The sequence below is a fragment of the Piliocolobus tephrosceles genome, chromosome 15 (assembly GCF_002776525.5).
Source record: "Piliocolobus tephrosceles isolate RC106 chromosome 15, ASM277652v3, whole genome shotgun sequence".
In the NCBI taxonomy this organism is placed as follows: domain Eukaryota; kingdom Metazoa; phylum Chordata; class Mammalia; order Primates; family Cercopithecidae; genus Piliocolobus; species Piliocolobus tephrosceles.
Window position 1 is genome coordinate 32,957,057 of NC_045448.1, and position 11,883 is coordinate 32,968,939.

The following is an 11,883-nucleotide window of genomic DNA, read 5'->3' on the forward strand; positions in this document are numbered from 1 at the left end:
AATCAACCCAAATGTCCATCTGTGACAGACTGGATTAAGAAAATGTGACACATATACACCATGGAATATTATGCAGCCATAAAAAAGGATGAGTTTGCGTCCTTTGTAGGGACATGGATGCAGCTGGAAACCATCATTCTTAGCAAACTATCACAAGAACAGAAAACCAAACACCGCATGTTCTCACTCATAGGTGGGAACTGAACAATGAGATCACTTGGACTCGGGAAGGGGAACATCACACATTGGGGCCTATCATGGGGAGGGGGAGGGGGGAGGAATTGCATTGGGAGTCATACCTGATGTAAATGACGAATTGATGGGTGCTGACGAGTTGATGGGTGCAGCACACCAACATGGCACAAGTATACATATGTAACAAACCTGCACGTTATGCACATGTACCCTAGAACTTAAAGTATAATAAAAAAAAAAAAGAAAAAAAAAAAAAGAGACTTAAGACTGACAAAACAGACTCTTCGCAGTAATAAGATACCAACATGACAAATAGCAGACCCTGAAAGAAACTAAGTACATATTTTTACATATTCTGAAATGGCCCTGTGAAGCTTGTCTCTTGTGGGGAAAATCTACATTCCATAGAGAATCCCCTTCCCTTTCCAGGTCTTTTCCTTGATCCAGGAGATAATTACCTGAGTCTGGCATCTTTTTAGGTCTAATAAGAAACATTTACAATCTATTTTCTCTGAAGCCTGCTACCTGGAGGCTTCATCAGTATCAGAAAATCTTTGATTCCACCTATAACCTAAAAATCCCCTGCCCCATCCCACTTTGTGTTGTCCCACTGAACCCATCTACACCTTACCTGTATTGATTGATGTCTTATGTCTCCCTAAAATGTATAAAACCAGGCTGCATCTCTGTTACTTTTGGTACATGTTCTCAGGGCCTACTGGGACTCTGTCATGGGTCATGGTCCTAATGTTTGGCTCAGAATAAATCTCTTGAAATATTTTACCGTTTGACTCTTTTTGTCAACAGTCATGAAGACAAACATTTAAACAGCAGCCCCCTTCTGTGATGGCAGGTGCGGACCCCCCCACCCCCATGCCATTGATGGGCCTTTATAAGTGCTCAGTGAATGATTATGAATGATTTTCTTCCCTTCTCTTCTTCCCACCATCCTTCTTTGTAAAACTGAGGCCTCCTCTTCCACCTTTGCTCTAAATCCCCTCCCAGACAAGTTCTATTTTCTAGAGACAAGCGTATCTGAAATTGCAACCCTGTGGCTTCTCTCCACCAAGTGAAAAACACAAGAGATGCATCAGTTTTTGGTACCTTTGACTGTAAAACCTCTGGAGGAAGTTCTGCTTTTCTGAAAATGGCTTTCTTTTACTGGAAGAGTTAGGGTGGTATATCTGTAGAGCCTGAGCTGGCTACCAGGAAACACTTCATGGTGGCTGAGAAATTGTTCTGCATGCTGAACCTTAAAGTGATAACATAAAATGACAGCCTTGACAGACCCCCTAGAATCTAAGCCTCAGATTATCTGTTTCCAACTGCTTCCAGCTGAGAAGCGGCTCTCAGGGCAGCACTGAGTACTCAAAAGCATTCCCTCCTAAAAGTGATTGTTCAAGGGGGATTCGAGAGTTCAATTCCTTAATGCCCATCCAGCTGCTTCCTAGATTCTTCCAGAACATGGGCCTTATGCCCCTAAATTCACTCCCATACTTAGAAGGAGAACTGGAAACTGAGCTCAGGTTGTTTGATACCAAAATTTGTGCTCTTAACCATGCATTTCACTCCCTTCTGGTACACAAATATCCAGGATCATGTATTTACTTTCTACAGATACTGTTATATGTGCTCATGTAAATTGTCTGGCAATTAGCTGCAAGAGGATTATAGGAAGAGATTCTACCTATCCATCTCTTTACACCATGCCTTCTGAAGAGAATGTCCCTGACTTTCAGAGAGAATCCTTGGATTTAGTCAGGAATATTAGATCCCTAAATAAAAATGTCTAAAATCCTTTCCCCATTCTTTGTCATTGTTGTTTTTGAGATAGGGTCTCACTCTGTCACCCAGGCTGGAGTGGTGGTGGTGTGATCACAGCTCACCGCAGCCTCGACCTCACAGGCTCAGGTGATCCTCCCACCTTAGCCTCTCAGTACACCTGGCTAACTTTTTGTGTTTTTGGTAGAGATGGGGTTTCATCATGTTGCCCAGGCTGGTCTTGAACTCCTGAGCTCAAGTGATTCACCTGCCTTGGCCTCCCAAAGTGCTGGGATTACAGACATGAGCCACTGTGCCCAGCCTGTTTTTTATTTGTATAAATTTAAGGGGCAAAACTGCAGCTTTGTTACATGGGTATATCGGGTAGTGGTGGAGTCTGGGCTTTCAGTGTGGCTGTCACCTGAATAGTATACGTTATACCCATTAAGTAATTTCTCATCCTCATTCTTGGTTCGTTAAAAAACAACTGGACCGGCCGGGCGCGGTGGCTCAAGCCTGTAATCCCAGCACTTTGGGAGGCCGAGACGGGCGGATCACGAGGTCAGAGATCGAGACCATCCTGGCTAACACGGTGAAACCCCGTCTCTACTAAAAAATACAAAAAACTAGCCGGGCGAGGTGGCGGGCACCTGTAGTCCCAGCTACTCGGGAGGCTGAGGCAGGAGAATGGCGTAAACCCGGGAGGCGGAGTTTGCAGTGAGCTGAGATCCGGCCACCGCACTCCAGCCTGGGCGACAGAGCGAGACTCTGTCTCAAAAAAAAAAAAAAAACAAAAAACAACTGGCCCTCAAAAATGTCTAGGGAATGGTGCACAAATGAACAAATGAATCAATAGATGAATGAATTAATCAATCTCCAGACCCTTGACAACTTAAGGATCTTGGGCAAGGTTTATGCCCTTGATAAACAAACAAAAAAAAGATAGTCAGCAGTTTTCTTATTGCTGACGTAGGCGTCAGAAGGTACACAATCATTCATTTAACAAACACTGAACCTTCACTATGAATTGCACACGTGTTACGCACGGAAGATATGACATGCAAGGTCTCTGCTGTCAGCACAGGCAGGCCACCAGAGATGAGGCATGGAAGGTAGTGTGGCCACAGGAAGCTTCACCTGGGGCTTTGGCCAGTTGCTCGTATGTAGGGAATAGAACATAGGGAGGCATACATGGATAGAAGATACCCTTTCTAGGAAGTGAAATGGGAGTGCAACATCCAGGTCGAGGACTGGGAAGGGTTAAGTGTAAGGTTCTCTGGCAGCCAGGAGATGTAACCCGATCCCTCTCAGCGGTAGCTTTTTAAACCTGGGCTTTAAAACCGGGAAACCTGGAGGAATCACAAGACACTGGGCTGGTTTTACTGGTCTCCCCTCTCTGTGTAGAAAGACAGCTCTTGCCTTGCATAGCTAACATTTCTTTGGTGGTGAGAGGGACCTCTCTATATTGCTCATTTTATCCGTATTACGATGATCTGTACTAGTTGCAATTCTCAGAGTATGTCCTGGTCTCCAGAAACAAGGGAAGTTGAGAGCACAACAAAAGAGAGACATTTTAAAAGCACTGACTATTTTAATGACATAATTCTGTCAATATTACAGTGTTTAGACACAAATATAACAGGATTCTTTGTACAGAACTTTTCAAACCATTAATTTAGGATTAGGAAACTCCCCTCACTCCCCCTAGGGCCACTGCTTGATTCAGTTAAAGCAACTTAATTCAGGTTAGGGTAAAATTTAAGCAAACTCCATTGCACAGCAAAATGCTGCCTGAAAACCGCTAAAGATAAGTCAGAACGTCCCTGAGCAAACCTCAGGCATTATTAACCAACACCTGCCTTAATTCTGGTTTACCTCATGATGACCAAGGAGAAAAAAGTGTTCCCCTGCTAGAAGTATTCTATGTCTACTACAAAGCATCGATTGTGTGTTCAATGGCCATAAGAGAATGGATAATATACACGATAAGAGTTTAGAAGAGAGAGTAAACTGAAGTTAAGGGCATTTCAAAGGGCTTCATGGACGAAAGGATCTCGAATTCTAATTGAAGGAGAAGGAAGACTTAGTTGAGGAGGTGAGAGAATTTCAGAATGATATCGAGGGAGGCTTGGAAGCAGGAATTTGGGTGTCATATTTCTACAGACTAGTAACTGATCAGGGTCTTTTTTTCTCCTTCCAAAGAGAGAGAAGAAAAATATTAGATTGATGCAAAAGTAATTGAGGTTTTGTAACGTAATGGCGAAAACCGCAATTACTTTTGCGCCAACTTAAATAGGTAGAGAAATGTAGTTGGAACAGAAGGTTTGTTTGAGGATGTCACCCAAGATTAGGTTGAAAAATTAAGAAGGAGGCAAACTGTGATGGGCCTTAGGTTTTAGAAGAACAGACAAGGCCAGGACTTGATATGTAGAAGTGGAATAGTATTCTTTCTCCTCGTTTTCTTCTTTACTTCCAGGTTGCTTTGGTCACTATATAATATCCACCTCAGTTTGATGGCAGACAGAAAGATTATTGGGAAAAAAAATAGGATCAAGTGTTAAACTCAGGCAGCATCATGTTCTAGTGCTATTGGGTAAAAATTCTAATGTAGACAAAAGATATAACAACTTTAATAACTCCCTGAAATTTAAGTAAAGAAGCAATTCTAGGCTGGGCACAGTGGCTCATGCCTGTAATCCCAGCACTTTGGAACGCTGAGGTGGGTGGATCACCTGAGGTCAGGAGTTGGAGACCAGCCAGGCCAACATGGTGAAAACCTGTCTCTACTAAAAATGCAAAAATTAGCCGGTCATGGTGGCGTGTGCCTGTAGTCCCAGCTGCTTGGGTGGCTGAGGCAGGAGAATCACTTGAACCCGAGAGGTGGAGGTTGCAGTGAGCCTCCATCTCCAAAAAATATATATAAAATAAAAGAAGCAATTCTAGCAACTCAACAACATGAAAGACACTGAAGTTGAAGCAAAGCAAGAGGTTCCTTTTAAAACTGGATCACAATTTATAAATAGCTGTATCCAAATGGAGAGAACATTATTGCCATCCCGCACTCAAACAACCTTGCATGTGTCTGGGCACCTTCGAGCTGAAATTTAAGCAGGGAAACTAGTCATTGGAAAAATTCCAATGACTGAATGGAACGTCAAAGCTTGCTGTGAGCTGGGATGCACCACTGCACTCCAGCCTGGGCGACAGAGCGAGACTCCGTCTCAAAAAAAAAAAAAAAAAAAAAAAAAAAGAAGTGTTTAAAACTGAAATACCAAAGTAAAATAAAACTTGGAGGCCTTCTGTGATTCAAAGGCAGGTATTTCATAGATTTCTCTGTTGAGGTGCATCTCATTTCGGTGTGCATCCAAGTGTTTTCCAAGATGAAAAACTCCTTGAGAGCAGGAACATATTTCCTTTATGCCTCATTGAATGCAGGCCAACCAGTGGCCTGATGAGGTCTGGAGGGTGTGAATGACAAGTGTAAATAAAATTGTGTTGACAGCTATTTAATTATCATGTAGTTTCATGCTGAATGTTCAAAAGTTCTGAATAAATGAGCATAACAAATCTCAGTGAAAGCTAAATTAATTAACACATTTTGGCTAGCTGCAGAGAGCCATTTCGCTGTGTTCAGGAGTCCCCATGGTGTGATACCCATCTTGATTATGTAAGGCAAGTGAGGAGGGGAAAGGAAAACTTTATTTTTAGTGAGTTCCCTTTTTGTTGATTGACTCCTCTAAATTTGTAGCAAGGCAGACCTTGCCCCTGACCCATTTTCCTCTGATGGGTCTTGTTTCCCACCCTGTAGTTCCTTTTTTTTTTTTTTTTGAGATAGAGTCTTGCCTGTCACCCAGGCTGGAGTGCAATGGCATGATCTCGACTCAGTACAACCTCCGCCTCCCGGGTTCAAACGGTTCTCCTGCCTCAGCCTCCCGAGTAGCTGGGATTACAGGCCCCTGTCCGCCACCACACCCAGTTAATTTTTGCATTTTTAGTAGAGACAGGGTTTCACCATGTTGGCCAGGCTGGTCTCAAACTCCTGACCTCGTGATCCTCCCACCTTGGCCTCCCAAAGAGCTAGGATTACAGGCGTGAGCCACCACTCCCAGCCTGTAACTCTTTTTTTTATTTTTATATATTTTTTATTTTTCTTTCTTTTTGAGACGGAGTCTCGCTCTGTCACCCAGGCTCGGGTGCGGTGGCCGGATCTCAGCTCACTGCAAACTCCACCTCCCGGGTTTACACCATTCTCCTGCCTCAGCCTCCCAAGTAGCTGGGACTACAGGCGCCTGCCACCTCTCCCGGCTAGTTTTTTGTATTTTTTAGTAGAGACGGGGTTTCATCGTGTTAGCCAGGATGGTCTCGATCTCCTGACCTCCTGATCTGCCCATCTCGGCCTCCCAAAGTGCTGGGATTACAGGCTTGAGCCCGGCCTATAACTCCTTTTTAATACCTGCTTCACATGCGATGATTTGTTCAGGATCTGTTTACCCCAGGAGGCTGTCTGCTCCCAGTGGACAGGGTCTGTTATTGCCATGGCCAGGCACTGAGGGCCAGCACAAAGGCACTTGCTGGTCCAGGGGCAACTTTGGGTTGCAATCTAACAACATATTAATTCTAACTTCTCCATCTAAAATGGAAATCTGTTCTGAATTTTCTGTAAGTTTCTATGGAAGCTAGGTGAGGACCCTATAGTTGTTCAGTAAATGCTTGTTATATGAAAACAAAAGGGAAGGGAAGGGAAATGCTAGGGTAAACCTCATTTCTACTTGTTGCTCTATTCCTGGGGGTACGTCATCTTTTTCTGCAAAGCAGACCTGTTTCTACCTTTGCTCACACAGCTTGGTAGACGGACACTAACATTTTCATCACATGAGCCCACATGAGCCTCTGCTTTAATTCTGCATTTGTAAAGCTTCATGTTTCTTTTTCTCATGGAAGCAGAGTCATAGGTGGAGGAGGTCACACATTTCTAAACTCCATCACCCCTACTTTTTTTTTTTTTTATGGAGTCTTGCTCTGTCACCCAGGCTGGAGTGCAGTGGCGAGATCTCGGCTCACTGCAACCTCTGCCTCCCAGATTCGAGCGATTCTCCTGCCTCAGCCTCTCAAGTAGCTGGGACGACAGGCACCCACCATGACATCTGGCCTCATTTTTCTATTTTATTTTACTTTATTTTTAGTAGAGTCAGGGTTTCACCATGTTGGCCAGGCTGGTCTCAAACTCCTGACCTCAATTGACCTATTCGCCTCCGCCTCCCAAATTGTTGGGATTACAGGTGTGAGCCACTGTGCCCAGCCCCCTACCCTTACCTTTTGATGAAATGGTTAAAAATACAAAACAGACTGTGTGAGTGAATAAGGTACCTATTTTTGAGCAGTCACAAGCTGAAGATTCCATTCTTGGCCTGCTGCTTGTGTAGGAGAACACGGGACTTCCTGTCCCTGTCAGTCCCTACCACTTTGTGTGAGGTGTGGGACAGCCAGCCACACTGTGCTAGCACCTAATAAGGTTGCAGATTTAATTCTAGCCCAAATCTGGACAAATCGATGTTCAGGTTAGAGCTAGCTGATGTTCAGAAAAGGCTGCCAGAATCCTAATGAGCAGCCTGAGGAAATGGAGCCATAGATTCTGTTTAAAATTCTTCTCTCCTTTCACTTCATTTTTTCATTTTCTCTGCCTACTTCACTGTCTGCTCCCTTTCTCATTCATTGCTTTCTGCTGCCTTCCTCCTTTCTCCATTCATTCCTCTTCCTTCTTTGCCTCTATCCGTTTTTCTGCTGTCTTTCCCTTCTCACCCTCTCTCCTGCTTCCTCTCCTCTGACTTTCCTTTCCCACAGTCTCTCTTGCTCTTGCTCTGTCTCTCTTCCTTTTATCTACAGCCTATTGGCTTCCCATTTCTTTTCCTTCTCCCCTCCCATTTTCTTTCTAAGAATTTCTTGATGAACCTAAAAGAGGACTAAAAGGAGCTCCATGAAATCCTTGCCTGGAAGAAAATGTGGATGGATGCTCTTCTGATCATAGGCAGCCACTAAATTTGATTTGTAGCTGATCTTAAATGTAGGAAAAGATTTTCAATTACAAAACTCATAAAGTGTAAAGATGAGGGAACCTGGCTGTGTTTTGAGTTTGACTAATGGTCTCAAAGCGCTTTAAAATGTTTGGCATTTGCCAGCCTTTCTTTCTTCTCCTAATCCTCAAACTCATGAGTTTTTATGGGAAACATAATCCTCTTTTCTGATTCATTTACACTTAGCTCATCTGAGTATTGTTTTGTAAAAACCATCTGAAGTCCAAGAAGTTTTATGAGATCTTTAAAGGCTTGTTTTTTGAACCGGGAAGTTGTGTACTGCCAATATAAATGGACCTTGAACTCTAGGGGGGTTTGAGTCCAGCATCCATAGCATTAAACTGGGTCTAGAATTGGCAAAGGCCCATCCCCATGGCTGACAGAAACTGGGCTTTCACTTTCAGAATAATAGCGAGTTCAGTGTTTGGGATGAGTGACCATCTCAAATGATAGTACATGGGGTACATAACAGGTTTTTCAAGGATTATCTTGCTAGTTGCGTAAATAGCAAGAGACTTATGTGGAAAACTGTGATTTTGCTGGAGTCTCCCAACTATAGAGTGGGGCTGCTTGCTCATGTGTATATTTCCATATTAATTGTGTGTATACACACACGTACACAAATGTGTGGAGGGATGGGGTTAACGTTCACATTAGAGATTTATTTTTGTATTTTAAAATTTTTTATTTTTAATTATTTTTTTGAGATGGAGTCTCGCTTTGTCGCCCAGGCTGCTGTACAGTGACACAGTCTTGGCTCACTGCAACTTCCACCTACAGGGTTCAAGTGATTCTCCTGCTTTAGCCTCCCAAGTAGCTGGGATTATAGGCATGCACTACCATGCCCAGCTTTCTGTATTTTTAGTAGAGACAAGGTTTCACCATGTTGGCCAGGCTGTTCTCAAACTCCTGACCTCAAGTAATCTGCCTGCCTTGGCCTCCCAAAGTGCTGAGATTACAGGTTTGAGCCACTGCACCTGGCCTTTTTTTTTTTTTTTTCAGAGTTGGGGTTTCACCATGTCGTCCAGGCTGGTCTCAAACTCCTGAGCTCAAGTGATACGCTCACCTTGGTCTCCCAAAGTGCTGGGATTACAGGTGTGAGCCACTGTGCCCAGCCTCACACTAGAGGTGTTTTTTTTTTTTTTTCCCTGTGGTTTTATTTCAGAGATGATCTGATTGTGATATATCCAAATCTATCATAAGGCAGGTTGTAACTGGGTTGAAGATCGGTGTGAAATGCCCACCTCTCCATTGCTATGGGTTGAGAGGAAAACTGCATTATGTATTTTTTACTGGTTAAAAAACATTTTTCTGCAGAGACAAACAGCATGATTAAGGTCATTTCTTTCCCAAATACTAGGATCTCAGGCAGAGTCCCAGGCCTTCTGGAAACTGAGGCTCCAAGAGGTGAAATGACTTGCTCAAGTTTCCATGGGAAGTTGATATGGTTTGGCTGCGTCCCCTCCCAAATCTCATCATGGATTGTAATCCACGTGTCGTGGGAGGAACCGGGTGGGGGGGAGGTAATTAAATCATGGGGGTGGTTACCCTCATGCTGTTCTCCTGATAGTGAGCTCTCAGGAGATCAGATGGGTTTTTAAGGGTTTTCCCGTCTTTTGCTTTGGCACTTCTCCTTGCTGCCGCCACGTGAGAAAGGACGTGTTTGCCTTCCCCTTCTGCCACGATTGTAAGTTTCCTGAGGCCTCCTCAGCCCTGCAGAACTGTGAGTCAATTAAACTTCTTTCCTTTATAAATTAACCAGTCTTGGGTATGTATTAGCAGTGTGAGAACGGACTAATACAGAAGTAAAGCAGCAGGTAGAGCCCAGCTCCCCAGAGTCCCCATCCAGGCAGTGCCCTCCATAGGTAGCTGCCACTTATTGCCCAAAAGCAGCTTTAATGCTTGCCATCTGTCCATCTGGGGCCTGGGAGTGACCCACTAGAATAGCCGATCCACCACTGAAGACAGGTAGAGCCTGGTCCTGTTAGGGATGCTGTCCTTTACTCTTTTCTGAGCTTTCCCCTGTCTGACATCTCTCCTCTCCTGTCCTGGCTCTGCAGAATGTTGTAGCTATGCTAATCACCCTCCTCCCCACCTCCGTCTATTTCAACTGCTGTTACAGAATCCCTACCTGAGAGGTAAGAGCTCTGTGAACTGATCTGAGTTTCAGGTAGGAAATATTTTCCCTACATGTTGGTGAATTTTCCATAAGATGACAAAGAATTGTGGGCTGTACTATGATACAGGCATCATACAAATCAGGTCCTCCCCTGAGAGGTCTATCATAATCTCAAAAGTGTTGCTTCATTCAGTTGTTGTTTATTGTTTTTAAGCTTTCATTTACATCTTCTCTCCCTAACAAGAGAGGAAGTTTCTTCAAGACAAGGGCTTTATGCCCTGTGGATCCTTTGTATTTCCACAGCCTCAGTGCCTCCTTCAGAGATGGGGTGGGTATTTATTAGCTTCTGTTGTATCCTTCATACAGAACCTGGTGCTAAGAGACAGCTTCTTTGTTTGTTTGTTTGTTTTTTAAACTTTTCTTAAGACTAGTCAAGTACAGTACCAAGAAGAGGGGAAAGAGTAGAACAAGGAATTGGATCTGTAACTGACTGTGAACAGTCAACTGAAGTAACTCATTACCTTTGAACCAACCTGGGAGGCAGTCTTGTGACTCACCTCAGTCCTCAATCTTCTCAGCTTGTTCACTTTGGCCTGGCTCAGAGGCTGACCTAGAATGATCCTGTCTAGAAGGACCCTGGATGTTCTTAGAGACACAGACTGCTGGGGCTGGTTTTTCATCCAATTCCTCTGTGACAGAGGAAGAAGTGGAGGTTCGGAAGGAGAGGTGAGCTGCCTGTGGTCCTTTAGCTAAAGGCAGTGTTAGGACTGGACCTGAGGGCTCTTCCCTCCAGTCCAGCGCTACTTATTCCATGACAGTGCCTCTCAATCCATGTTCTCACAAGCAGCTAGTGCTCAGGCAGCTGGACTGAGGCCCTGCCTGCCAAATCAAATATTGGAGGTCCAATGTACAGAAAAAAAAATTAATTAATGGGTTAAGTTTCCTTAGGGTTAAATGATTTTTCCATTAATACTTCTTAAACCATTGTCACCTGTCATTGTCTACTAGCCAATGCAAGAAGGCAACAAAACAAAAGGATAAGCCACAAATAAATAAGAACAAGAACAACCAAAGCCCTGGAAACACACTATCATTCTTAAGTTAAAGGCTTTAAAAATAATAAAAATAGAGGAAGACTGCTATGACTATGAACTTTCTATTGCATTCACATAACAAAATCATGCATTCTACTGGCGACATTGTTTTGAATTCAAATGCTAAAAGTAAATACGTCATTATTTCGTGGTTTTCCCCAAAGAGTACTATGACCCCCCAGGACTCTATCCCTGGAACATTCTGCCATCTCTCTTAATGGGTCAGGTCATCTCCAAGTTGGGTGACCCTGTCGGATTACGGTCCGGTGAATTGATTCGTCTTTATTAAAAACAATAATGGCTTAGGGTTGTCAGGGATCCTGAACTCTAATCCTATCCTAAAGGCCCACGGACAGGGCTGTCTCTGCGGTTGTCTCTATCGGTTCTCCCCGTCCACGCGGGCGCCCTCTGCTGCCCGCCCTGCACTCCCATCCCTGCCAAGCGAGGAGTAGGGTACCAGAGGCTGCAGACCGAGGAGCAGCCACGGGGACTTTACAGCCCCACAGGGAGCCACCTAAACGGTCTCCGATGGAGACCTCAGCGCGCCCAGACAGCCCTTTCTGGGGCCCGATTTGGTATTTGAATTCAACCCCGCAGCAAGTATCCCAGCAAACACGGATAAGAAAATGCCCGGGCTTCCAAA

The 11,883-nt window shown here is 44.1% G+C and overlaps 1 long non-coding RNA gene across 1 annotated transcript in view; it reads left to right on the forward strand.

Moving 5' to 3' along the window:
- LOC111545421 overlaps positions 1–11,361 on the forward strand; it is a 20,317-nt gene extending 8,956 nt beyond the window's left edge. The window contains exon 4 of the long non-coding RNA XR_002732447.1: positions 10,450–11,361. This is a non-coding gene — a long non-coding RNA (uncharacterized LOC111545421). The remainder of the gene's footprint in view (positions 1–10,449) is intronic.
- The last annotated feature ends 522 nt before the right edge of the window (positions 11,362–11,883 follow it).